The sequence below is a fragment of the Castor canadensis genome, chromosome 9, assembly GCF_047511655.1.
Source record: "Castor canadensis chromosome 9, mCasCan1.hap1v2, whole genome shotgun sequence".
Classification (NCBI taxonomy): domain Eukaryota; kingdom Metazoa; phylum Chordata; class Mammalia; order Rodentia; family Castoridae; genus Castor; species Castor canadensis.
The window spans coordinates 99097145-99122673 of NC_133394.1; the positions used below are offsets into that span (position 1 = coordinate 99097145).

At 36.6% G+C, this 25529-nt stretch overlaps 1 long non-coding RNA gene and 1 pseudogene across 1 annotated transcript in view; one reads left to right on the plus strand and one right to left on the minus strand.

Moving 5' to 3' along the window:
- LOC141410765 (uncharacterized) overlaps positions 1 to 16205 on the minus strand; it is a 36854-nt gene extending 20649 nt beyond the window's left edge. The window contains exons 1-2 of the long non-coding RNA XR_012435550.1: positions 16103 to 16205; positions 9261 to 9433 (exon numbers count right to left, since the gene is read on the minus strand). This is a non-coding gene — a long non-coding RNA (uncharacterized lncRNA). The remainder of the gene's footprint in view (positions 1 to 9260; positions 9434 to 16102) is intronic.
- The window catches only part of LOC109674816 (UDP-glucuronosyltransferase 2B4-like), a 722912-nt pseudogene that overhangs the window by 62162 nt on the left and 635221 nt on the right, over positions 1 to 25529 (plus strand).

A 25529-nucleotide genomic window follows, 5' to 3' on the forward strand; every position in this document is an offset into this window, starting at 1 on the left:
AGATCTTCCAGGCACTGAATGAAAATAACTTCAACCCCAGGATACTCTACCCAGCAAAGCTATCATTCAAAATAGATGGAGCAATAAATGTCTTCCATGATAAGCAGAAACTAAAACAATATGTGACCACAAAGCCACCATTACAAAAGATTCTGCAAGGGATCCTGCACACAGAAAGTGACACCCAACTTAACCATGAAAAGGCAGGCAGCACCAAACCACAGGATAAGAAAAAGCAAGACAGTAGAGAGTAACATCAAGTTAGGTACACACAATCAAACCTTCAAATAACTAAGACAACTAAATGGCAGAAATCACCACATACCTATCAGTTCTAACACTTAATGTTAATGGACTTAATTCACCTATCAAAAGACACCGTTTGACAAAATGTATTAAAAAAGAAGATCCAACAATTTGTTGCTTCCAGGAGACTCATCTCACCGACAGAAATAAGCATATGCTTAGGATGAAAGGCTGGAAGAAGATTTACCATGCCAATGGCCCCCGAAAACAAGCAGGAGTAGCAATACTTATCTCTGACAAAGTAGACTTCAAACCTACATTGATCAAACGAGATAAAGAAGGACATTCCATACTAATAAAAGGGGAAATAGACCAAAAGGAAATAATAATCATCAATCTGTACGCACCCAATGTCAACGCACCCAATTTCATCAAACATACCCTGAAAGACCTAAAAGCATATATAAACGCCAACACAGTGGTTGTGGGAGACTTTAACACTCCATTATCATCAATAGATAGGTCATCCAAACAAAAACTCAATAAAGAAATCCAAGATCTAAAATATGCAATAGATCAAGTGGACCTAGTAGATGTCTACAGAACATTTCATCCAACCTCTACACAATATACATTCTTCTCAGCAGCCCATGGAACCTTCTCCAAAATAGATCATATCCTAGGGCACAAAGCAAGCCTCAGCAAATATAAGAAAATAGAAATAATACCGTGCATACTATCTGACCACAATGCAGTAAAAGTAGAACTCAACAACAAAAGTAAAGACAAAAAACATGCAAACAGCTGGAAACTAAATAACTCATTACTTAATGAAGAGTGGATCATTGATGCAATAAAAGAGGAAATTAAAAAGCTCCTGGAAGTCAATGAAAATGAAAACACAACCTACCGGAACCTATGGGACACAGCTAAGGCAGTCTTGAGAGGAAAGTTTATAGCCATGAGTGCATATATTAAAAAGATTGAAAGATCCCAAATCAATGACCTAATGATACATCTCAAACTCCTAGAAAAACAAGAACAAGCAAATCCCAAAACAAATAGAAGGAGAGAAATAATAAAAATAGGAGCTGAAATCAATGAAATAGAAACCAAAAAAACCATACAAAGAATCAATGAAACAAAAAGTTGGTTCTTTGAAAAAATAAACAAGATCGATAGACCCCTGGCAAACCTGACTAAAATGAGGAGAGAAAAAACCCAAATTAGTAGAATTAGGAATGCAAAAGGGGTGATAACAACAAACACCATGGAAGTCCAGGAAATCATCAGAGACTACTTTGAGAACCTATATTCAAATAAATTTGAAAATCTTAAAGAAATGGACAGATTTCTAGATACATATGATCATCCAAAACTGAACCAAGAGGAAATTAATCACCTGAATAGACCTATAACACAAAATGAAATTGAAGCAGCAATCAAGAGTCTCCCCAAAAAGAAAAGTCCAGGACCTGATGGATTCTCTGCTGAATTCTATCAGACCTTTAAAGAAGAACTGATACCAACCCTCCTTAAACTGTTCCATGAAATAGAAAGGGAAGGAAAACTGCCAAACACATTTTATGAAGCCAGTATTACACTTATCCCAAAACCAGGCAAAGACACCTCCAAAAAGGAGAACTATAGGCCAATCTCCTTAATGAACATGGATGCAAAAAATCCTCAACAAAATAATGGCAAACCGAATTCAGCAACACATCAAAAAGATTATTCACCACGACCAAGTAGGCTTCATCCCAGGGATGCAGGGGTGGTACAACATACGAAAATCAATAAACGTAATAAACCACATTAACAGAAGCAAAGACAAAAACCACTTGATCATCTCAATAGATGCAGAAAAAGCCTTTGATAAGATCCAACATCATTTCATGATAAAAGCTCTAAGAAAACTAGGAATAGAAGGAAAGTTCCTCAACATTATAAAAGCTATATATGACAAACCTACAGCCAGCATTATACTTAACGGAGAAAAATTAAAACCATTCCCTCTAAAATCAGGAACCAGACAAGGATGCCCACTATCTCCACTCCTATTCAACATAGTACTGGAATTCCTAGCCAGAGCAATTAGGCAAGAAGAGGGAATAAAAGGAATACAAATAGGTAAGGAAACTTTCAAAATATCCCTATTTGCAGACGACATGATCCTATACCTTAAAGACCCAAAAAACTCTACTCAGAAGCTTCTAGACATCATCAATAGCTATAGCAAGTTAGCAGGATATTAAATCAACATAGAAAAATCATTAGCATTTCTATACACTAATAATGAACAAACTGAAAAAGAATATATGAAAACAATTCCATTTACAATAGCCTGAAAAAAAATCAAATACCTAGATGTAAACCTAGCAAAAGATGTGAAAGACCTCAAGGAAAACTATACACTTCTGAAGAAAGAGATTGAGGAAGACTATAGAAAGTGGAGAGATCTCCCATGCTCATGGATTGGTAGAATCAACATAGTAAAAATGTCGATACTCCCAAAAGTAATCTACATGTTTAATGCAATTGCCATCAAATTTCCAATGACATTCATTAAAGAGATTGAAAAATCTACTGTTAAGTTTATATGGAAACACAAGAGGCCACGAATAGCCAAGGCAATACTCAGTCAAAAGAACAATGCAGGAGGTATCACAATACCTGACTTCAAACTATATTACAAAGCAATAACAATAAAAACAGCATGGTACTGGAACAAAAACAGACATGAAGACCAGTGGAACAGAATAGAAGATCCAGATATGAAGCCACAGAACTATAAGCAACTTATCTTTGACAAAGGAGCTAAAAATATACGATGGAGAAATAGCAGCCTCTTCAACAAAAACTGCTGGGAAAACTGGTTAGCAGTCTGCAAAAAACTGAAACTAGATCCATGTATATCACCCTATACCAAGATTAACTCAAAATGGATCAAGGATCTTAATATCAGACCTCAAACTCTTAAGTTGATACAAGAAAGAGTAGGAAATACTCTGGAGTTAGTAGGTATAGGTAAGAACTTTCTCAATGAAACCCCAGCAGCACAGCAACTAAGAGATAGCATAGATAAATGGGACCTCATAAAACTAAAAAGCTTCTGTTCATCAAAAGAAATGGTCTCTAAACTGAAGAGAACACCCACAGAGTGGGAGAAAATATTTGCCAACTATACATCAGACAAAGGACTGATAACCAGAATATACAGGGAACTTAAAAAACTAAATTCTCCCAAAACTAATGAACCAATAAAGAAATGGGCATGTGAACTAAACAGAACTTTCTCAAAAGAAGAAATTCAAATGGCCAGAAAACACATGAAAAAATGCTCACCATCTCTAGCAATAAAGGAAATGCAAATTAAAACCACGCTAAGATTCCACCTCACCCCTGTTAGAATAGCCATCATCAGCAACACCACCAACAACAGGTGTTGGCGACGATGCGGGGAAAAAGGAACCCTCTTATACTGTTGGTGGGAATGTAGACTAGTACAACTACTCTGGAAAAAAATTTGCAGGCTACTTAAAAAGCTGGACATCGATCTACCATTTGATCCAGCAATACCACTCTTGGGGATATACCCAAAAGACTGTTACTCCAGAGGCACCTGCACATCCATGTTTATTGCAGCAGTATTCACAACAGCCAAGTTATGGAAACAGCCAAGATGCCCCAGCACTGACGAATGGATTAAGAAAGTGTGGTATCTATACACAATGGAATTTTATGCAGCCATGAAGGAGAATGAAATGTTATCATTCGCTGGTAAATGGATGGAATTGGAGAACATCATTCTGAGTGAGGTTAGCCTGGCCCAAAAGACCAAAAATCGTATGTTCTCCCTCATATGTGGACATTAGATCAAGGGAAAACACAACAAGGGGATTGGACTATGAGCACATGATAAAAGCGAGAGCACACAAGGGAGGGATGAGGATAGGTAAGACACCTAAAAAACTAGCTAGCATTTGTTGCCCTTAACGCAGAGAAACTAAAGCAGATACCTTAAAGCAACTGAGGCCAATAGGAAAAGGGGAACAGGTACTAGAGAAAAGGTTAGATCAAAAAGAATTAACCTGGAAGGTAACACCCATGCACAGGAAATCAATGTGAGTCAATGCCCTGTATAGCTATCCTTATCTCAACCAGCAAAAACTCTTGTTCCTTCCTATTATTGCTTATACTTTCTCTACAACAAAATTAGAAATAAGGGCAAAATAATTTCTGCTGGGTATTGAGGGAGGGGGGAGAGGGAGGGGGTGGAGTGGGTGGTAAGGGAGGGGGTGGGGGCAGTGGGGAGAAATGATCCAATCCTTCTATGCACATATGAATAATAAAAGAAAATGAAAAAAAAAAAAACAATTGAGACAACTAAATGACAGGAATCACCACATATGTATCAGTACTAACACTCAATTAATGGACTTAATTCCCCCCTCAAAATACACCATAGATAAACTGGTTTAAAAAGGAAGATCCAATAATTTGTTGCTTACAGGAGACCCATCTCATTGATAGAAATAAGCATAGTCTTAGGGTGAAAGGCTGGAAGAAGATTTACCAAGCCAATGGTACTGCAGGAGTAGCAGTACTTATCTCAAACAAAGTAGACTTCAAACCTACACTGATCAAATGAGACAAAGAATGACACTCCATACTAATTAAAGGGGAAATACACAAAAGGAAGTAACAATTATCAACCTATATGCACCCAATGTCAACACACCCAATTTCATCAAACATACCCTGAAGGACCTAAAAATATATATGAACTCCAACACAGTGGTAGTGGGAGACTTTAATGCCCCCCTATCACCAATACATATGTCATCCAAACAAAAAAATCAGTAAAGAAATTCTAGATCTAAAGCATGCCATAGAGCAAATGGACCTAGCTGATGCTGAACAACACATTGCTCAATGACAAATAGGCCATCGATGAAATAAAAGAGGAAATTTAGATTCCTAGAAGTTAATGAAAATGAAAACACAATCTATCAAAACCTATGGGTCACAACAAAGGCAGTCCTGAGAGGAAAGTTTATAGCCATGAGTGCATACATTAAAAGGACAGAAAGATCTCAAATCAATGACCTAATGTTACATCTCAAACTCCTAGAAAAACAAGAACAAGCAAATCCCAAAACAAATAGAAGGAGAGAAATAATAAAAATAAGAGCTGAAATCAATGAAATAGAAACCAAAGCAACCATACAAAGAATTAATGAAACAAAAAGTTGGTTCTTTGAAAAAATAAACAAGATTGACAGACCCCTGGCAAACCTGGCTAAAATGAGGAGAGAAAAAACACAAATCAATAAAATCAGAAATGCTATTGGGGAGATAACAGCAAACACCATGGATTTCCAGGAAATCATCAGACTACTTTGAGATCCTGTATTCTAATAAATATGAAAATCTTGAAGAAATGGATAGATATCTAGATACTTACAATCATCCAGAACTGAACAAAGAGGACATTAAACACCTGAATATATCTAAAATACAAAATGAAATTGAGGCAGCAATAAAGAGTCTCCCAAAAAAGAAAAGTCCAGGACCTAATGGAGTCTCTGCTAAATTCTATCAGACCTTTAAGGAAAAACTAATACTAACCTTCCTTAAACTGTTCCAAGAAATGGAAAGGGAAGGAAAAGTGACTAATACATTTTATGAAGCCAGTATTACACTCATTCCAAAACCAGACAAAGACACCTCCAAAAAGGAGAACTATAGGCCAATCTCCTTAATGAACATTGATGCAAAAATACTCGATATAATAATGGCAAGCCAAAGTCAACAACACATCAAAAAGATCATTCACCATGACCAAGTCAGCTTCATCCCAGGAATGCAGGGGTAGTTCAACATACACAAATCAATAAACATAATATAGCACATTAATAGAAGCAAAAACAATAACCACTTGAATGTCTCAATAGATGCAGAAAAAGCCTTTGATAAGATCCAACATTATTTCATGATAAAAGCTCTAAGGAAACTAGGAATAGAAGGAAAGTACCTAAAATTTATAAAAGCTATATATGACAAACTTATAGCCAACATTATACTTAATGGGAAAAACTGAAACCATTCCCTCTAAAATCAGGAATGAGTCAAGGATGCCCACACTCTCCACTCCTATTCAACATGGTACTGGAATTCCTAGCAATAAGGCAAGAAGAAGAAATAAAAAGAATATAAATTGGTAAAGAAACTGTCAAAATACCCCTATTTACAGATGATATGATTCTATACCTTAAAGACCCAAAGAACTCTCTCCAAAAACTCCTAGACACTATCAACAGCTATAGCAGGATATAAAATCAATATAGAAAAATCATTAGCTTTTCTCTACACTAATAATGAACAAATAGAGAAAGAATACATGAAAACAACTCCATTTACAATATCCTCAAAAAAAAATCAAATACCTATGAGTAAACTTAACAAAGGATGTGAATGATGTCTACAAGGAAAACTATAAACCCCTGAAGAAAGAGATTGAGGAAGACTATAGAAGGTGGAGAGATCTCCCATGTTCATGGATAGGTAGAATCAACATAGTAAAAGTGGCTGTACTACCAAAAGCAATCTACATGTTTAATGCAATTCCAATCAAAATCCCAATGACATTCATAAAATATCTACCCTAAATTCATTTGGAAACACAAGAGACTACAAATACCCAAGGCAACACTGGGCAAAAAGAACAATGCTGGAGGTATTACAATACCCGACTTCAAGCTACATTACAAGGCAATAGCAATAAAAACAGCATGGTACTGGCACAAAAATAGACATGGAGACCACTGGAACAGAATTGAGGACCCGGATATGAATCCACACAAATATACCCAACTTATTTTTGACAAAGGCACTAAAAATATACGAGGAAAAGACAGACTCTTCAACAAAAATTGTTGGGAAAACTGGTTAGCAGTCTGCAAAAAAACTGAAATTAAATCTGTGTTTATCACCCTGTACTAGTATTAACTCAAAATGGATCAAGGATCTTAATATCAGATCCCAAATTCTAAAGTTGGTACAGGAAAGAGTAGGAAACACTTTGGAATTAATAGGTATAGGCAAGGACTTCCTCAATGGAATCCCAGCAGCCCAGCAACTAAGAGAAAGTATAGACAAATGGTACCTCATTAAACTAAAAAGCTTCTGCTCAACGAAGGAAATGGTCTCTAAACTGAAGAGATCACCCACAGAGTGGGAGAAAATATTTGCCAGATACACATCAGATGAAGGATTGATTACCTGGAAAGCAACTAAAGAAAAATAAAGGTCTGGGAGCATGGTTCTAGTGGTAGAGCACCTGCCTAGTAAGCATGAGTCCCAGAGCTCAAACTCCAGTACTGCCAAAATAAATAAATGAACAGAAATGAATAAATAAAGTTATATGCAAACCTAAAATGATATAAAAGATGTAAAAAAATTGATCAACATGTGTTGAGAATTTAGTTGATGCTGTATTTTTTGTGTTGCTTTCTGTTATTTCATTTAAATGTTCATTTGAGCAAAATGGTCTCTCCAGTATATCAATCTATTCTCATATCTCTTTTCCTGCTATCAGCATAAACATAGTCATTTTCCTTAGTTTCTTTTGAGCTACATGATGATAGGAAATTATTTTGTTATCAACATGCTTGTACTTGATTTTTCTTTTCATTTCTTTCTCATCCTTCCAAATTCAAGGTTTTTTTTAATACTGACAAATTCATGTTTCATCTCACCTTCTTAGGAAGGTTTTCCCCTATAATCTATTTAGTAGTTTTCCAAGTTATTGTGCGTGTTTTTTGGTCAAGTGTCCCATATTTATTTTTATATGAAATGTGTTTAATATTGTTATGATAGATACAGTGTATTTGTGTTATACCTCAATAAAGTAGAATTATCAACATTCAAAGTACTATTGGAATGACTGAGTTGAGCCCAGCTGTATCCATGCTTATTTTAACAGGTAACTGCCATATGCCAGCTGCTGCATTAGCAAATTGACAGTTGAAATTGTTCATTACAATTCAAATTATAAGAGCATTTCAAACACCCAGAAGTTAGAACACTAATCTTTTGATAGAAGATAATGAAGTCTCTTTGGTCAGACTCAGAGTAACACTTGCTCTTCTTTGTTGTGGATGTGCAATATTAAATAAATTGTATGACAAAACTACTTACAATTTTTACAATTATACATCTCAAAATTTTTTGAGAAGTTAGTCCTTTCATAACTTTATCTTCTTGTGTTCTGTGAACCAGCATTGAAAATGTACTCAGAAATAGCCAACCCCTATTTTTCTTCCATAACTACATTCTTTTCTCAATGGATCAGTGTACAATTAGTGAAGTTCACATTCTGGATTCTTTTTTTTTTTTTGCCAACTTGTCCTTTTATTATTATTTGTTTAATTATTCATTTATTCACATGTGCAAACATTGTTTGGGTCATTTCTCCTCACCGACCCCCACCTCCCCTGTTCCCTTCTCCTCTCCTTAGTTCTAGGCAGGTCCTGTTTGGCACATGCTTTTAACAACACTGTGAAACAACTACTTGAGAGATGCTCTCAGCATCTATGCACAAGAGCAGTCTAATCATACTGGGAACGTGAACTTTTCATAGGATACTGACAATGGCAGAATTCTCTCTTCTTCCTGGTATTTGGCTATGAGGCAATGATAGGGGACTTCTTGATTGATTCCTGTTTGAGTATTAAGCCTTGAAATTCAAAGTAGTCTGCATTTTCCTATCTCTAGGAATGTATAGCAAAGGGTGTATGCATATCCAGCAAGTTTTTGCCTACAGAGTTGCTCTTGCTTCAGGAGAAAGATTGGATTGGGACTTTCGGGAGTTACCCACTGTGTGAGGCAAATCTGGGACATAAATGGAGGACACATTACTTCCCATTTGGGGCCATAGATTTGGGAAGCTACCTGCAGGAATATTAGAAAGAAGAAAAGAGAAGTTACAAGCAATTATGTGCAGGACTTACTTTGCAGAAGATCAGAATTCTGGAGGAGGGAGCAAGTGTACATTCTACCAATATCCATCCATCAGTGTGGATTACTGCAATCTTACAGATTTTCTTCGACCAATTGACAGACATCAGACATCAGAACAAGCTGGAGCTTCTGGTCAAAATCTTGTGAACCACCCCATCACTTTCTGAGGAGTAGAACAATAAAAGGGTCATTACAACTGGCTCTACCAACAAACCATACCCTCTGGCTGCTAGATGAGCAATAGAAACAGAAGAAAAAGCCAAACAGCCTACAGCTTCCCCTCCCACTCAATACCACTCAATACCACATAACCAAAGTGTTCACAGGGAGATTTATTCAGATAGATTAAGATCTTTCTCATTTTCTTTTTTTTTTTGTCATCAATCCAAATATCCCCCATTTTTTGAAGACAAAATCTTGCTATGTATCTCAGCCTGTCCAGGAACTCATTATATAGATCAGGCTAGCTTCAAACTCATGATTCTCTGCCTTCTTTTGAAACTATTAGCTAAACCAACACGAAGAAAGAGTGAACACCAAAATTAATAAAGTCAGGGTTAAGAAAGGGGATATTATAATAGATACCACTGAAATCCAAAGTATCATTAGGGAATTATTTGAAAACTTTTGTTCACAATTCCCATTTTTTATTATTGTTATAATGGGGGTACATTGTGACATTTACAAAACTTCTTATAATATATCTTAGTTGAATTCACTCCCTCCATCATTCTTGTTTATCTTTCCTATACTAATTCCTGTAATAGTTTCACCAGGTCTCGATTTTCCATTTACATATATGTGTACATAATATTTTCACCATATTCACCTCCTTCCTTATATTCTCCCCACTTCTACTGTTACCAAACCCCCCCCAGCCGACAGGCCCTGTTTTGTTTTTGAAAAAAAATGACATTTTTGTTTAACATAGTTATGCAGTTTGTTTTATTGTGACGTATCATGTATAGACGTATTATAACCCAAATTGGTTCAGCACTCCTATTTTTCTCCTTTCTACCTTAGTCCCCTACTTAGAGTGATTTCAGATTTAAAATTTCTATATTCATTCTTGCATAGGAAGTATGTCAACTGTATTCCCCTTAACTTCCTTCTTTTACACTCCTCTCTGATGTGACCTCTCATTAGCATGACCTCTTTTTCGTAATATTGCTTATATTTGTATGGGGTCTATACTCCACACATGAGAGGAAGCATGTGGCCTTTGGCTTTCTGAACTTGATTAACTGTTGCAATGATCTGAAGCAGTGTGGTGGGTTTCTATTATCCTGGTGGGGAGGAGGACACAACTGGGAAAACACTCAGGGAACAGATTAAGAGATCAGGTTCAACTTTAATTTGTAACAAGCAGCAGTTAAATACTCTATTTAGAGGAAGTTTAGCAGGTTTAAAAGTTTACTAGGTGCGCAAGCAAGAATTGAGGAGGTAACACAGACACTAGCTGGGCCTTAATGGTCAGAGTGTTTATGCAATCCCCTCTATTGCAAGCAAGGCTTTATTGCAAGTTAGCAGGTTGATCTACTTTGTTTTCAGCCAGGGCAAGATACAATTGCCTTAACTCTTTCCCTGCTAGACCAGTGTGGCTGCTCACCTGGGAATCCTCCACAACTAATTTCACTTAAAATGATGTTTTCCAGTTCTATCAATTTACATGCAAATGACAAAGTTTCATTCTTCTTTATGGCTGAATAAAATTGTACAAAAATGACACATTTTCTGAATCCATTCATCAGTATTGGGGCGTTCTGGCTCTTTCTATAGGTTAGCTATTCTCAATAATGCTGCAATAAACATGTGTGTGCAGGTGCCTTTATTGTAACCTGACTTTCATTCCTTTGGGTTTATCCCTAGGAGGGGTATTACTAGATCATATAGCACTTTGATATTAATTTTTTCAGGCACCTCCATACTGTTTTCCATAGTGCTTGTACTAATTTACTTTCCCACCAACAGTGCATGACAGTTCCTTTTTCTCCACATCCTCACCAACATTTGTTATTGTTTCTGTTCTTAATGGTAGCCATTCTAACAGGAGTGAGGTGGAATCTAAGGTGATTTTGATCTGCATTTCCTTTATGGCCAGGGATGCTGATCATTCCCTCACGTTTCTTGGTCATTTGGACTTCTTCCTTTGAAAAAGATCTGTTTGGTTCATATGCTCACTTCTTCATTGGGTCATTTTTTTTGGGAGTTTAGTTTTCTGAACTCTCTGTATATTCTAGGTATTAATTTATTTTCAGATATATCACTGGCAAAGATTTTTTCCCATTGTGTGAGCTGACTTTTCAATCTGGTGATTATTATTTTTGGTGTGCAGAAGCTTTTTAATCCATTGTAGTCCATTTGTCCATACTTTCTCTTAGTTGCTGAGGCATAGGAACTCATTGTCTATGCCTATTAGTTCCAGTTTATTCCCTGCTGTTTTATGTACTAGCTTAAAAGTTTCAGATTTTATATTAAGGTACTTAATTCCCATAGAGCTGATACTCATATAAGGTGAAAGATACAGATCCAGTTTCACTTTTTTTTTGCATGGAGATATCAAGTATTCTCAACAAAAGTTGTTGAAGAGGCTGTCTTTTTCCACTGTATGTTTTGGGTGCCCTTGTCAAAAATGACAAGGGCCTAGGTGTGTGGATTCATATCTAGGTCTTTTATTCTGGACCACAGATCTTTGTGTCTACCTCTGTGCCAGTATCATACTGCATTTATGGCTGTGCTTTATGGTATAGTGTGAAGTCAGTCATGGTGATAACTACAGCATTGCTCTTTTTGCTCAACATTGTCTTGGTTCTTCTCAGTCTTTTTGCTTCTGAATGAACTTTAGAGTTGATTTTTCAATCTTTGTGATAAATGGCAGTGGAATTTTCATGGAAATTTCATTGAACATGTAGATTGCTTTTAATAATATAGCCATTTTCATACAATTGATTCTGCCAATCCATGAGCATAGGAGATTATTCAGTTTTCTATAGTCTTCTTCAAATTTTTTCTTCATAGCTTTATAGTTGAAAATTTATAATTGGACAAACTGGAATATCTAGACTATTTTTATTTTATTTTAAACACATATGACAAAATTAAACTAAGAAAATATAAAAATCTAAGCAAGCCAATGATAAACAATAATATTAAAGCAAAATAAAAGTTCCACTAACAAGAAAAAGCCCAGGAATGGGTAGATTCATAGTTAAATTTCACAAGACCTTTAAAGATGAACACAAATGCTTTTCAATCTAGTCCCTAAAATGGAAAGGGAAGGAAAACACTCAGGCTTATTCTGTGAAGCCAGTATTGCTCTGACACCAAAACTAGATAAGGGCATAACAATAAAACAAAACCATAGGTCATTTTCCTTAATGAGCATACAGACAAAAATCTTCAATAAAATACTTGCATGCTAAATTCAATAACATATGAATAGGATGATATAACATGGTCCAGTGGATTTCATTCTAAGAATTCAAGGATGGTTCTACATATTCAAATCAATAAACATAATGCACACCATAAAAATGAAATCAAATACAAAACTGACATGATCATCTCAATAGATGCAGAAAAAGCCTTTAACAAAATTCACCATCACTTCATGATAAAAGTCTTGAAGAACCTAGAAATAGAAAGGTCACACCTCAACATAATAAAAGTAATGTCTATACCCATTATTATACCATATGGTGAAAAATTCAAAGCATTTTCTCCAAAATGTTACTCAGTATTGTACATAAATCTGGGGCAGATCTATAATGCAAGAGAAAGTAATACAAAGATTACAAATAGTGAAGGAAGAAGTAAAATTTCTATTTGCACATGATATAATGCTATACTTTAAAGATCACAAACATCCCACCAAAACCCTATAAGATCTGATAAACACTTTAAGAGAAGTAGCAGCAAAAAAGTCAACATATAAAAATGAATGCTTTTCTATACACCAAAACAATTTCCTTCTGAGAAAGAACTCTGAAAACAATCCCATTCACTGTAGCCTCAAAAAATATGAGAAAAATATAAGCAAAGGGTTGAAAGACATCTACAATGATATTATAAAACACAAGGAAAGAAGTTACAGAAGGCACTAAAAGATGTAAAGACAACCTATTTTCATGGGTTGGTAGAATTAATATTGTGCCAATGACCATATTACCAAACGAAATTTACAAATTCAATGAAATCCTAATCAAAGTTCCAATGACATTCCTCATAGAACTAAAAAAAATCCTTAATTCATATGAAATCACAAAAGACCCCAATAGTCAAAGTAATACTAGGCCAAAAAAAATCAGCACAACACCAAGACATCAAGTTTTACTATAGAGCCATAGTACCACACTCAGCATGACATTGAAATAAAAAGGTACATATTGGCCTACTGAATAGAATAGAGACCCAGAAATAAACTCACACACCTTAAGCCATCTGATTCTCAAAAAAGGTGCCGAAAACATATTTTGGAGAAAAGACGCATGAAAGGGTGCTAGGGAAACTGAATTTAAACATGTAGAAGTCTGTAATTAGAAGATTGTTTCTCACTCTATAAAAAGATCAATTCAAAGTATATTAAAGGCCTTAGTTTAAAATATAAAACATTGAACGCTTGGATATTTGAAATATCCATAATGGTTCATGTCTATAATTCCAGCAACTTAGAAGGTGGAGATCAGGAGACTAATAATTCAAGGCCAGCCCATGCAAAAATTAGCAAGACCCCCATCTCAACACAGAATCTGGGCAGTGGTGACATGTTTTTGTTATCCTAGCTATGGAAGGCATGACTAGGATGATCGTGGTTCAAGGATAGCTCCAGGTAAAAACTCAAGATCCTACATGAAGAACAACTAAAGCAAAAAAAGTCTGGGCCATGGTTTAAATGGTAGAGTACTAGCCTAGAAAGTACAAAGCCCTGAGTTCAATCTTAAGTATTGAAAAAAATCTTTGAACCTTTTAAAGTGCTAGGGCAAAATATAGGGTACACATGTAGGCAATGACTTTTGGTATATGACTCCAGTAGCTCAAGAAATAATAGAAAGAATTGACTGATTGGACTGCATTAAACTAGCAAAATCCTACACAGCAAAAGTAGCAATGGAGTGAAGGGACAGCCTACAGAATGGGAAAAATTCTATGATACCTATTTATCTGACAGATGATTATTATTAAGAATATATAAAGAACTCAAAAAGCTAAGCACTAAAAGAAAAAATAAACAATTAATAAGTGGGAAAGATGAACTGAGTAGACACTTTTCAAAAGAAGTACAAGTCATTGTTAAAGGTTCAATGTGTACAGACATCAAATCATAATTACATTGACATTTCATCTCATCCCAGTCAAGATGGCTATCATCAGGAAAAACATAATCAACAAATGCTAGAATGCAGCAATTAAATATCTGTTATGCAATGTTGTGAGAAATGTGAATTAGGCAGCCACCTTTGAGGTCAGTGTGGATATTCAGGTGAGATCGAGCTATACCACTCCTGGGTATATACTGGAAGAAATAAAAATCAACCTATAATAGACATATCTGCACACCCATGTTGTTTATTCTGGCACTATCCATGATAGTCAAATCATGGAATCAGCCTAGCTGCCCATACACAGATGAATGGATAAAGAAAACATTAGGTATATATAACCAATAGATTACTATTCAGTCATAAAGAAGAACAAAATCATGTCATTTTCAAGAAAACCAATGGACCTGAATATCAATATGTTGAGGGAAATAAGCCCAATCCAAAGTGCAAGCATCTTATATTTGGTTTTGTAGATGGAATCTAAAAGAAAACAAATCAAGAAAGTAGAATGGAGATGATTGGGGAGAAGGAAGGGGAAAAGGAGGATTGAGTGGAAGTGAGATTAATACAGGGGTGCATATGATTTGGTTACCTTATGTCCATATGTGGAAAAGTTTAATGAAATCAATTATTTTGTACAAATGATATATGCAAATAAAGAGATATATACATGAAAATTCAATAAAATTAAAACATGTTGAAATTGTTCTAAGAGGGGGTTATGGAAGGTGATAGAAAGGATGGAGAGGATGAATCTAATTAAGGTATATTGTAAGCACATAAAAACTATCATGATATATCCCCCTGTTAACCTATTATATGTTAATAAAAAAGACAAAAGCAAAGAAAAAAAGAAATAAAAGACATACAAAGTTGAGAATGGTCAGAAAACTGTGCTTATTCAAACATGACATGATACAATACATAAAATTTCCAAAATATTACAGAAATTCTAGAATTAATAGAGGAATGCAACACAAATGTAGGGTATACAAGCAAAAAATATAAATCAGTGTTTCTGTAAATCCATCAATGAAAATATGGAAAATCTAATTAGGACTGTATTTCTATTTAGAATCTAATAAAGGAGGTTAGAGATCTATAAGCTAAAAAGTAATACATTACTGCTACAAAAAATAAAAGAAGGGGAGAGATCCAAGATGGTAATGGAGACAGAGCCACAGACCTTGTGAGATCCTGACCAGAGACCCTATCGAGAAGCTGGAGACACACCTGACTGAGGTGAAGCACCAGGGAGAGCCCAAAACATGACACTCTAAACACTTAGACCCCGGAAGGCTTCTCCATGCCATGATCTAATAAAATAATAGCCAGTCTGCCAAATTTTCACCCCGTAGGTCTGCAGAGCCACTGCTCTGCTCTGCTGGGCTTTCCACTCCTCAGGCTGTGCCAGGCTACAGCCCCACACCAGACCCGCAAATGGCAGGTTACCCACCCCCCAGCCAATCTGGCCTCCAGCTCCCAGACTCACACCACACCGGAATACCCACCCCTCGGCCACACAGCCAGATCCTTGACCACCGGGATTCCTGCCACCAATCCATGCTGAAGACCAGCCCAGATCCAGTCCCACAGCTCGCCAGGATACCCGCCCCTCCCCTGAGCCCATTGCCCTTCAGGCCCTGCTGAGCACCAGCTATGGGTGGCATGACTGGACCCCGCCCCTTAGACTTCCCCCACCCATTAGGCCTTGCAGGGCTCCAGGTGTGTGTGGAATGACTGGAGCCCTACCCCTCTAGGACAGGCATCAGCCTGGTGTGAGAAAGCTGCTTCCACCAGATCGCCAGGAATCCCACCCCTCAGGTGGAGCTGGCCTCAGCTCTACAGGCTTCCCAGATAACCACTCCACTATGCTCCCGCTTGGGCCGCCACTAGAGGGCTCCAAGTATGCCTGAGAGACACACACAGACTGGACTGGACACTAAAGAACTACAAACAAATAAGCCTGCAAGCCTACTGTTCCAGAACTGGTGATTTTTTAAAATCTTTTTCTCCCTTCTTTAAGGGTTTGGCAGCCTGATTTGCTGTTTGATCACCTACCATCTCTCTCAATTTTTTTTCCTTCTTTTTTTTTCCTTCTCTTCTCTCTTCTTTTTATCTTTCCTTCTCTTTTATCCTTCTCTCATGATTTTGTTAGTATTAATATTGTAACCCAGCTAATACCAAATTACACGTGGCACAGGAACATGCGCAAATCTATATATGTAATATAGCACATCAATAGAAGCAAAGACAAAAACCACTTGATCATCTCAATAGATGCAGAAAAAGCCTTCAATAGCATCCAACACCACTTAATGATAAAAGCTCTAAGAAAACTAGGAATAGAAGGAATGTACCTCAACACTGTAAAGGATATTTATGACAAACCTACAGCCAACATCATACTTAACGGTGAAAAACTGAAACGGTTCCCCCTATAATCAGGAATGAGACAAGGGTGCCCACTATCCCCACTCCTATTCAACATAGTACTGGAATTCCTAGCCAGAGCAATTAGGCAAGAAGAAGAAATAAAAGGAATAGAAATAGGTAAATAAACTGTCAAAATATCCTTATTTGCAGATGATATGATCCTATACCTTAGAGACCCAAAAAACGCTACCCAAAAACTCCTAGCCACCATCAACAGCTATAGAAATGTAGCAGGATATAAAATGAACATAGAAAAATCATTACCTGTTCTATATACTAGTAATGAACAAATGGAGAAAGAATACATGAAAACAATTCCATTAACAATAGCCTCAAAAAAAAGCATATACCTAGGAGTAAATTTAACAAAAGATGTGAATGAACTCTACAATTAGAATTACAAACTCCTGAAGAAAGAGATCGAGGAAGACTACAGAAGATGGAAAGATCTCTGATGCTCATGGATTGGTAGAATTAACATAGTAAAAATGGCTATACTACTAAAAGCAATCTACATGTTTAATGCAATTCCCATCAAAATCCCAATGACTTATATCAAAGAGATTGAAAAATCTACCCTACAATTCATTTGGAAACACAATAGACCACGAATAGCCAAGGCAATACTCCGCAAAAAAAGCAATGCTGGAGGTATCACAATACCTGAATTCAAACTATATTACAAAGCAATAGCAATAAAAACAGCATGGTACTGGCATAAAAACAGACTTGAAGACCAGTGGAACAGAATAGAAGATCCAGATATGAATCCACACAACTATACTCACCTCATTTTTGACAAAGGTGCCAAATACATATGATGGAGAAAAGACAGCCTCTTCAACAAATGTTGCTTGGAAAAGTGGTTATTCATCTGCAAGAAACTGAAACTAGATCCATGTCTATCACCCTGTATTATTATCAACTCAAAATGGATCAAGGACCTAAATAATCAGACTTAAAACTCTGAAATTACTACAGGAAGGAGCAGGAAACACTCTGGAACTAATAGGTATAGGCAAGGACTTCCTCAATAGAATGCTAGCAGCCCAGCAACTAAGAGAAAGGATGGACAAATGGGACTACATGAAATTTAAAAGCTTCTGCACAACAAAATAAATGTTCTCTAAACTGAAGACACCACCCACGGAGTGGGAGAAAATATTCGCCAGCTATACATCAGACAAGGTACTGATAACCAGAATATACAGGGAGCTTAAGAAACTAAGCTCTCCTAAAATCAGTGAACCAATTAAAAATGGGCAACTGAACTTAATAGAACTTTCTCAAAAAAAGAAATTAAAATAGCAAAAAAGCAATTGAAAAAATGCTCACCATCTCTAGCCATAAAGGAAATGCAAGTCAAAACCACACTAAGATTCCACTTCAACCCTGTTAGAATAGTCATCATCAAAAACACCACCAACAACATGTGTTGGTGAGGATGTGGGGAAAAAGGAACCCTAATCAACTGTTGGTGGGAATGCAAGTTGGTACAACCACTCTGGAAAAAAATTTGGAGGCTTCTTAAAAATCTAAACATAGACCTGTCATATGATCCAGCAATCCCACTCCTGGGGTTATACCCAGAGTATTGCAACACAGGTTACTCCAGAGGCACCTGTACACCCATATTTATTGCGGCACTATTCACTATAGCCAAGTTATGGAAACAAACAAGATGTCCCACTATTGATGAATAGATCAAGAAAATGTGGTTCTTGTACACAATGGGATTTTTCTCAGCCATGAAGAAGAATGAAATCTTATTTGCAGGTAAATGTCTGGAACGAGAGAACATCATTCTGAGTGAGGTCAGCCAAGCTCAGAAGACCAAAAATCATATGTTATCCCTCATATGTGGACTTTAGATCTAGGGCAAATGCAGCAATGTGGTTGGACTGGGACCACATGACAAGGGGAGAGCACATTTGGGTGATTTAGAAATAGGTAGAAAACCCAAAACATGAAAGCGTTTGATGTCCCCACTCCAGAGGAACTAATACAGAAACCTTAAAACAACAGTGGTTATCATGATAAGGGGATCAATAACCAGGGTAAAGAGCAGTTAGAGATGAATCAAAGGGTTCATAACACGTGTACACAAAAGCAATGCTAGGAATATTTCTGTATAGGTATCCTCAACTCTTTGTCTTCCTTATTAGGCTTTTCTCTTTTCCTCAACAAAACTAGTGATAAAGGCAGAATAGAACTTGCCTGGAACTGAGGACAGAAGGGAGGATAGGGTGGGGGAGGGGGCAGGGGGGAGAAATGACCCAAACAATGTATGCAGATGTGAATAAATGAATAATAATAAATAAAAGAAGACCTACAAATTAAAAGTTACTTGTATTCACGGATGACAAGATATTGCTAAGATGTCAACAACTTTCAAAGTGTCATATTGAATATATCCTTATTCAATTTCCAAAAACTTTAGTGCAGAAATGGAAAAACTAATTCTCAACTTTATATGGAACTTAGATGATCCAAAAAAAGGAAAAACAATCTTGAGAAAGAAAATAAATTTAGAGGAATCACAGAGGAATTATTTCCCAATGTAGAAAGTGAGTACAAATTAAGCTGCATAGTCCTAGTTGAATTTTATATAAAGATAAAATATCTATACAGTACATTATTTGTTATATAATATTTAAACATATATTGATTGTAACATAGTTTGTAATTATATATAATTAGTATATTAATATATGATATATATGTGTACATATACATATATTTTGCATTGCCCTTACCCCTTGCTTGTTGTTTGTTTGATTTTTTTAAATGTATATACATTGTTTTGGTTACCCCTCCCCCATCCTGGGCTGAACCTCTTCCCACCTCTTGTTCTCCAAGTTTTTGAAGAGAAAACATAAGAGATAATGAGAAAAACGTAGGGGTTTTGCTAGTTTGAGATAAAGATAACTACAAAAAGAGATTCCTAGCATTGGTTCCATGCACTTGTGCATTGCAACCCTCATTGGTACATCTCTACCAGACCTCTTTGCTATTTCCCGGTCCCCTTTCCATAGTGGCCTCGGCCAGTTTAAGGTTGCTATATTCGCTCCTCTAGAGTGAGCACATCAACCACATTCAGCTTCTAGGTTTCTTTCCCTTTCATTATCTCTCCTGTTTACATTTTCCCTTAGTTTGTGAACCACGTCCAATAATATTACTGCATTTGTTTTAGGTATATAATCCACATATGAGGGATAACATATGATTTTTGGCCTTCTGAGCCTGGCTAACTTTACTTAAGATTTCAAGCTGTCCCATTTGTCCACCTTTTCACTTAGTTGCTGGGCTGCTGGAGTTCTACTGAGGAAATCCTTGCCTATAGCAATTGCTGCCAGAACACTCCTTGCTCTTTCCTCTACTAACTGCAAGTTTTTGGGTCTGACATTAAGGACATAAAAATTTGAATTGATACTATTACATGGTGACATGCAATGGATCTAGTTTCAGTTTTCTGAAGGTAACCACTTTTCCCAGCAATATTTGTTGAAGAAGCTGTCTTTTCTCCATAGTATGTTTTTGGTGCCTTTGTAAAAAATAAGTGGGATGTAGCTGTATGGATTCATATGTTGGTTCTCTGTTCTCTTCTACTGGTCTTCATATCTGTTTTTTGTGCAAATACCATGCTGTTTTTATTGCCATGGCTTTGTAGTATAGTTTGAAGTCGGGTATTGTGATAATTCCAGAATTGTTCTTTTTAACTCAGCATTGCCGTAGCTATACATAGTCTCTTGTGTTTCCAAATGAACTTTAGGGTAGATTTTTCAATCTCTGTGATGAAGGTCATTGAGACTTTGATCAGTATTGCATTGAACAAGTAGATTGCTTTTGATAGAATAGCAATTTTTATTATGTGTATTTTGCCAATCCATGAGTGTGAGAGCTCTATAGTCTTCCTCAATCTCTTTCTTCAGTGGTTGGTAGTACTCTTCATAGAAGTCTTTTATATCCTATGTTAAGTTTATTCCCAAGTATTTGATTTTTTGAGGCTATTTTAAATGGAGTTTTTTTTCTACAGATTTTTGTAAGTATATTTTGTATCCTGCTATATTGCTGTAGCTGTTTTGGTGTGTAGGAGTTTTTTGTGGAGCTTTATGGGTCTTTGAGGTATATGATAATATTTTCTGCAAATAGGGTACTTTGACTACTTCTTTACTTTTTTGTATTCCTTCTATTTCTTCTTCTTCCTTTATTGTTCTGGATAGGAATGCCAGGATTAAGTTAAATAGGAATAGGGAGCATGGATATCCTTGTCCTGTTCCTGACTTTAGGGGGAATGCTTTTAAATTTTTCCCATTGAGTATGATGTTGGCTATAGGTTTGTCATATATGGCCTTTATAATATTCAGGTACAGTCCTTCCATTCCTAGTTTTCTTAGAGCTTTTATCATTGATGTGGCATTGAATCTCATGAAAGGCTTTTTCTGCGTCTGTTGAGATAACCAAGTAATTTTTGTCTTTGTTTCTATTAATGTATTATATTACTTGATTTGCGTATGTTGAACCATCCCTACATCCCTGAGATGAAGCTGACTTGGACATGGTGAATGATCTTTCTGATACGTTGTTGGATTCATTTTGCCATTATTTAACAAAGATTTTTGCATCCAAGTTAATTCAGGAGATTGGCCTTCAGTTCTCCATTTGGATATGTCCCTGTCTGGTTTGGGATGAGTGTAATGCTGGCTTCATAGAATGAGTTAGGCAAATTTCCTTCCCTTTTTATTTTGTGGAAAAGTTTAAGGAATGTTGACATTAATTCTTCTTTAAAGGTCTTGTAGAATTCAGCAAAGAATCTGTCAGGTCCTTGACTTTTCTTTTTTTGGAGAGTCTTTATTGTGGCTTCAACTTCATTATGTGTTATAGATCTGTTTAGGTGGTTAATATCCTCTTGGTTCAGTTTTGGATGGTCATAAGTATCTATAAATTTGTTCACTTCCTTAAAAGTTTACAATTTATTGGACTATAGGTTCTCAAAGTAGTCCATTATGATTCTGTGAATATGCTTGTTGTGTGTTGTTATCTCCACTTTTTCATTTCTGCTTTTACTGATTTTGATCTTTTTATTCCTCATTTTAGTAAGATTTGCTAGGGACTTGTCAATCTTGTTTAATTTTTCAAAGAAACAACATTTTGTTTGTTGATCCTTTATATGTTTTTTTGGTCTCTATTTCATTAATTTTAGTCCTATTGTTCTTATTTCTCTCTTGCTTGTTTCAGGTTTTGGTTGTCCTAGTTTTTCTAGGTGTTAGAAATGTACAATTAGGTCATTCATTTGAGATCTTTTTGTCCTTTAATATATGCACTCATGACTATAAACTTTCTGCTTATGACTGCCTTTGCTTTGTTCCATAGGTTCTGGTAAGTCATGTTTTCATTTTCATTAACTTCCAGGAATTTCTTTATTTCCTCTCTTATTTCTTCTATGACCCACTGATGTTTGAGCAATGTGTTATTCAGCCTCCAATTATTTGCTATTTTCTGCTGTTGTTTTTGTTGTTGAGTTCCAGTTTTAATGCATTGTGATCAGAAAGAAGGCAGGGGGTTATTTCTATTTTATATTTGCTGAGGCTTGTTTTGTGCGCTATGATGTCATGGAGAAAGTTCCATGGGCTACTGAGAAGAATGCATATTGTGCATTTTTAGGATGAAATATTCTGTAGACATCAGTTAGGTCATTTTGATCTATGGTGTCATTTAGTTCTAGGATTTCTTTGTTGATTTTTTTATTTGGAGGACCTAGCTATTGCTGACAGAGGTGTATTAAAGTCTCCCACTTCCACTCTTTTGGAGTCTCTTTGTGCTTTTAAGTCCTATAGTGTAAGTTTGATGAAATTGGGTGCACTGACATTGGGTGCATATAGGTTGATAATCATTATTTCCTTTTGGTGTGTTTCTACTTTTGTTAGTATGAAGTGCCCTACTTTATCTCATTTTACCAATATATGTTTGTTATAAACATTGTTATTCCTGCCTCTTTTGGGGGACCACTGGCATGGTAAATCTTCTTCCAGCCTTTCACTCTATGCCAGTGTTTTCTTCTGTCAGTAAGATGGGTCTCTTTTTAACCACAGATCGTCAGATCTTCCTTTTTAACCCAGTTTGCCAACTGGTGCTTTTTGATGGGGGAGTTGAGTGCCTTGACATTCATTGTTAATATTGATAGATATGTGGTGACTCCTGCCATTCGGTTATTTTTGTTCTTCAAGGATTCGTGTGCAGCTGAATCAACTACTCTCTGATTACTTGTCTTTTCTTCTCCTGTGGTTTGATACCCCCTGTCCTCTGCTGGTTTTATTTGCTTTAATCTTCTGTGTGCAGAATTCCTTGTAGAATCTTCTATAGTGGTGGCTTGGTGGTCATATATTGTTTTAGTTTCTGCTTATCATGGAAGATTTTTATTTCTCTGTCAACATTGAAAATTAGTTTTGAGGGGTAGAGTATCCTAGGACTTAAATTATATTCATTCAGTGCCTGTAATTCCATACTTTATTCACCCCTTGCTTTTTAGGTGTCGTTGAAAGACATGCTGTGATTTTTATATGTTTACCTTTATATGTTATTTGCTTTTTCTTGCTTTTAACTTTCAACATTCTTTCTCTGTTCTCTGTGCTCATTGCTTTAATTACATGATGTGGAGAGGTTCCATTTTGGTTAATTCTGTTTGGTGGCTGCTTTCCACCCTGTTTTTTCTTTGACTATAGGGCTTTTTTTGGTTACAGAATTTCTAATTCTTTTTTCTGTGATATTCCATATCTTTGTTCCATTCTTGTTTTATATTTTGTGTTGTCATTTTTAATTCATATTTCTCTCTTTTTATAGTGTCTTTTGTCTCACTTTGGTGTTTGTTGAAGTCCTGTCTGAGATCATTTATTTGTTTCTGTGACTTCTCGTGTTCTTTATTTTTGGTGTCTTGCAATTTCTTGAATGCATCTTGTACATTCTGGTTAACCTTGTCTTTTATCCTCTCTGTGAATTTTTCAGAACTTTCTTCCCAGATTTCATCTTTGAGGATTTTTTGTGGGTGTCACTGGTCTCCTTAGTGACATTTATCATTTTTGGGGGGGGTCAGGAACTGGGTATCCATTTTCTTCATTTCCCCCTGAATCCTGTATTGAATTATTTTTTTGAGGAGAGTGGCTTCTATCCTTTCTTTTCTTCCCATTGCTCCACTTGGTGCTATGCAACTATGCTGTTCCTAGGCTAGTTGGTGGTTTTAATTGCCTGTTTTCTTTCCCTTGATTTAATTTTTGTGTTGTGACTGATTGTTTGCTAGAACAGATGTGCTATGTCCCTGACCTGGAGTTGTCATTTAGCAATAACAAATACACAAACTCAATGAGAGGCCAGTTTTTTACATGTAATATAGAAAAGCCCTTGGTGATAATATCTATAAAAAGTGGGAGTTGGGAGAGTTATAGTTATTAGGCTAGATGTAGAAATTTGGGAAATTGGTAAATGTGGCATTGAAAGGTGGGTGGGAAAAGGGTTGGGTGAGTGGGGGAAGAGATATTGGAGTTGATGAGTTTTATGGCCCTTCTGTGTGTTGGGGGGGTATTTCTGTTGTAGTGGAGGGTGCTCGTGTCAGAGATTGTGGTGGCTGGGATTATGTGCAGTTGGTACAGTAGACTAGTCAGTAAGTGGTACATGCATAGGAGGCAAGGGTAGTTTGATCACATTGTGGGAGCATAGGAGGGAGAGGTGAAGATAGTGGGAAAGAGAGGATGAGAAGGAGCTGAAAGAGTGGTTAGGAGGGAGAACAATATATTGTATGTAGTGCAAGTGTAAGAGGGAAAATGAAGGTGGAAAGCAAAGGGATAAGAAAGTAGTGATGGTATGGTTAATAATACAGAAAAAACCCACAAAAAGCACTCCCCCAAAAAACACAATAAAAAACACCAGGTTCAGGAACAACAAACATTCAGTTTTTTGGTAAAAGATCTGAAGTTATTTATTAGGAACATAATCCTGATATTGGTGTATAATTGGAAGCTCTGATGTGGTCTACCACTTGTCTGGGTTGTGACTAGTACTTGGTCCTTCTGTCCAAAGGGTTAGTTGCAATTATGAGGCAAGGTAAGTCTGCCAGTTTATGCAGGGTGGTCAGAGCTGTTGTTGTTTTCACCAGACAGCAGTTGCCTTGCCCTGCAGCTGCTACTCTGCTTGTTCAGCTGCTACCCCATGCAATTTGGTTTTGAATGTTGCCTTTTGTCCCATGAGAACAGCTCTCAGATCCACGACCTAGACAGCTTTGGGAGGTCGGCATGTCACCCCACTCCACTCTCAACCTTTGTGCCTCTCCCAACCTCTGCTTGGTGCTACTGGCTCCTGTGGGAGGTTGGCTTGTCAGCTCACTCTAGCTCTCAGCCTTTGCTGCTTTACCCGTGTTTTTTCACTGAGACATTGGTGCTGACAGTTTGGCTCATTGCCCCACCCTGGGGCAGGTTCAGTGTTCCACCCCCCACCTCTGCTGTCAGTTTGAGA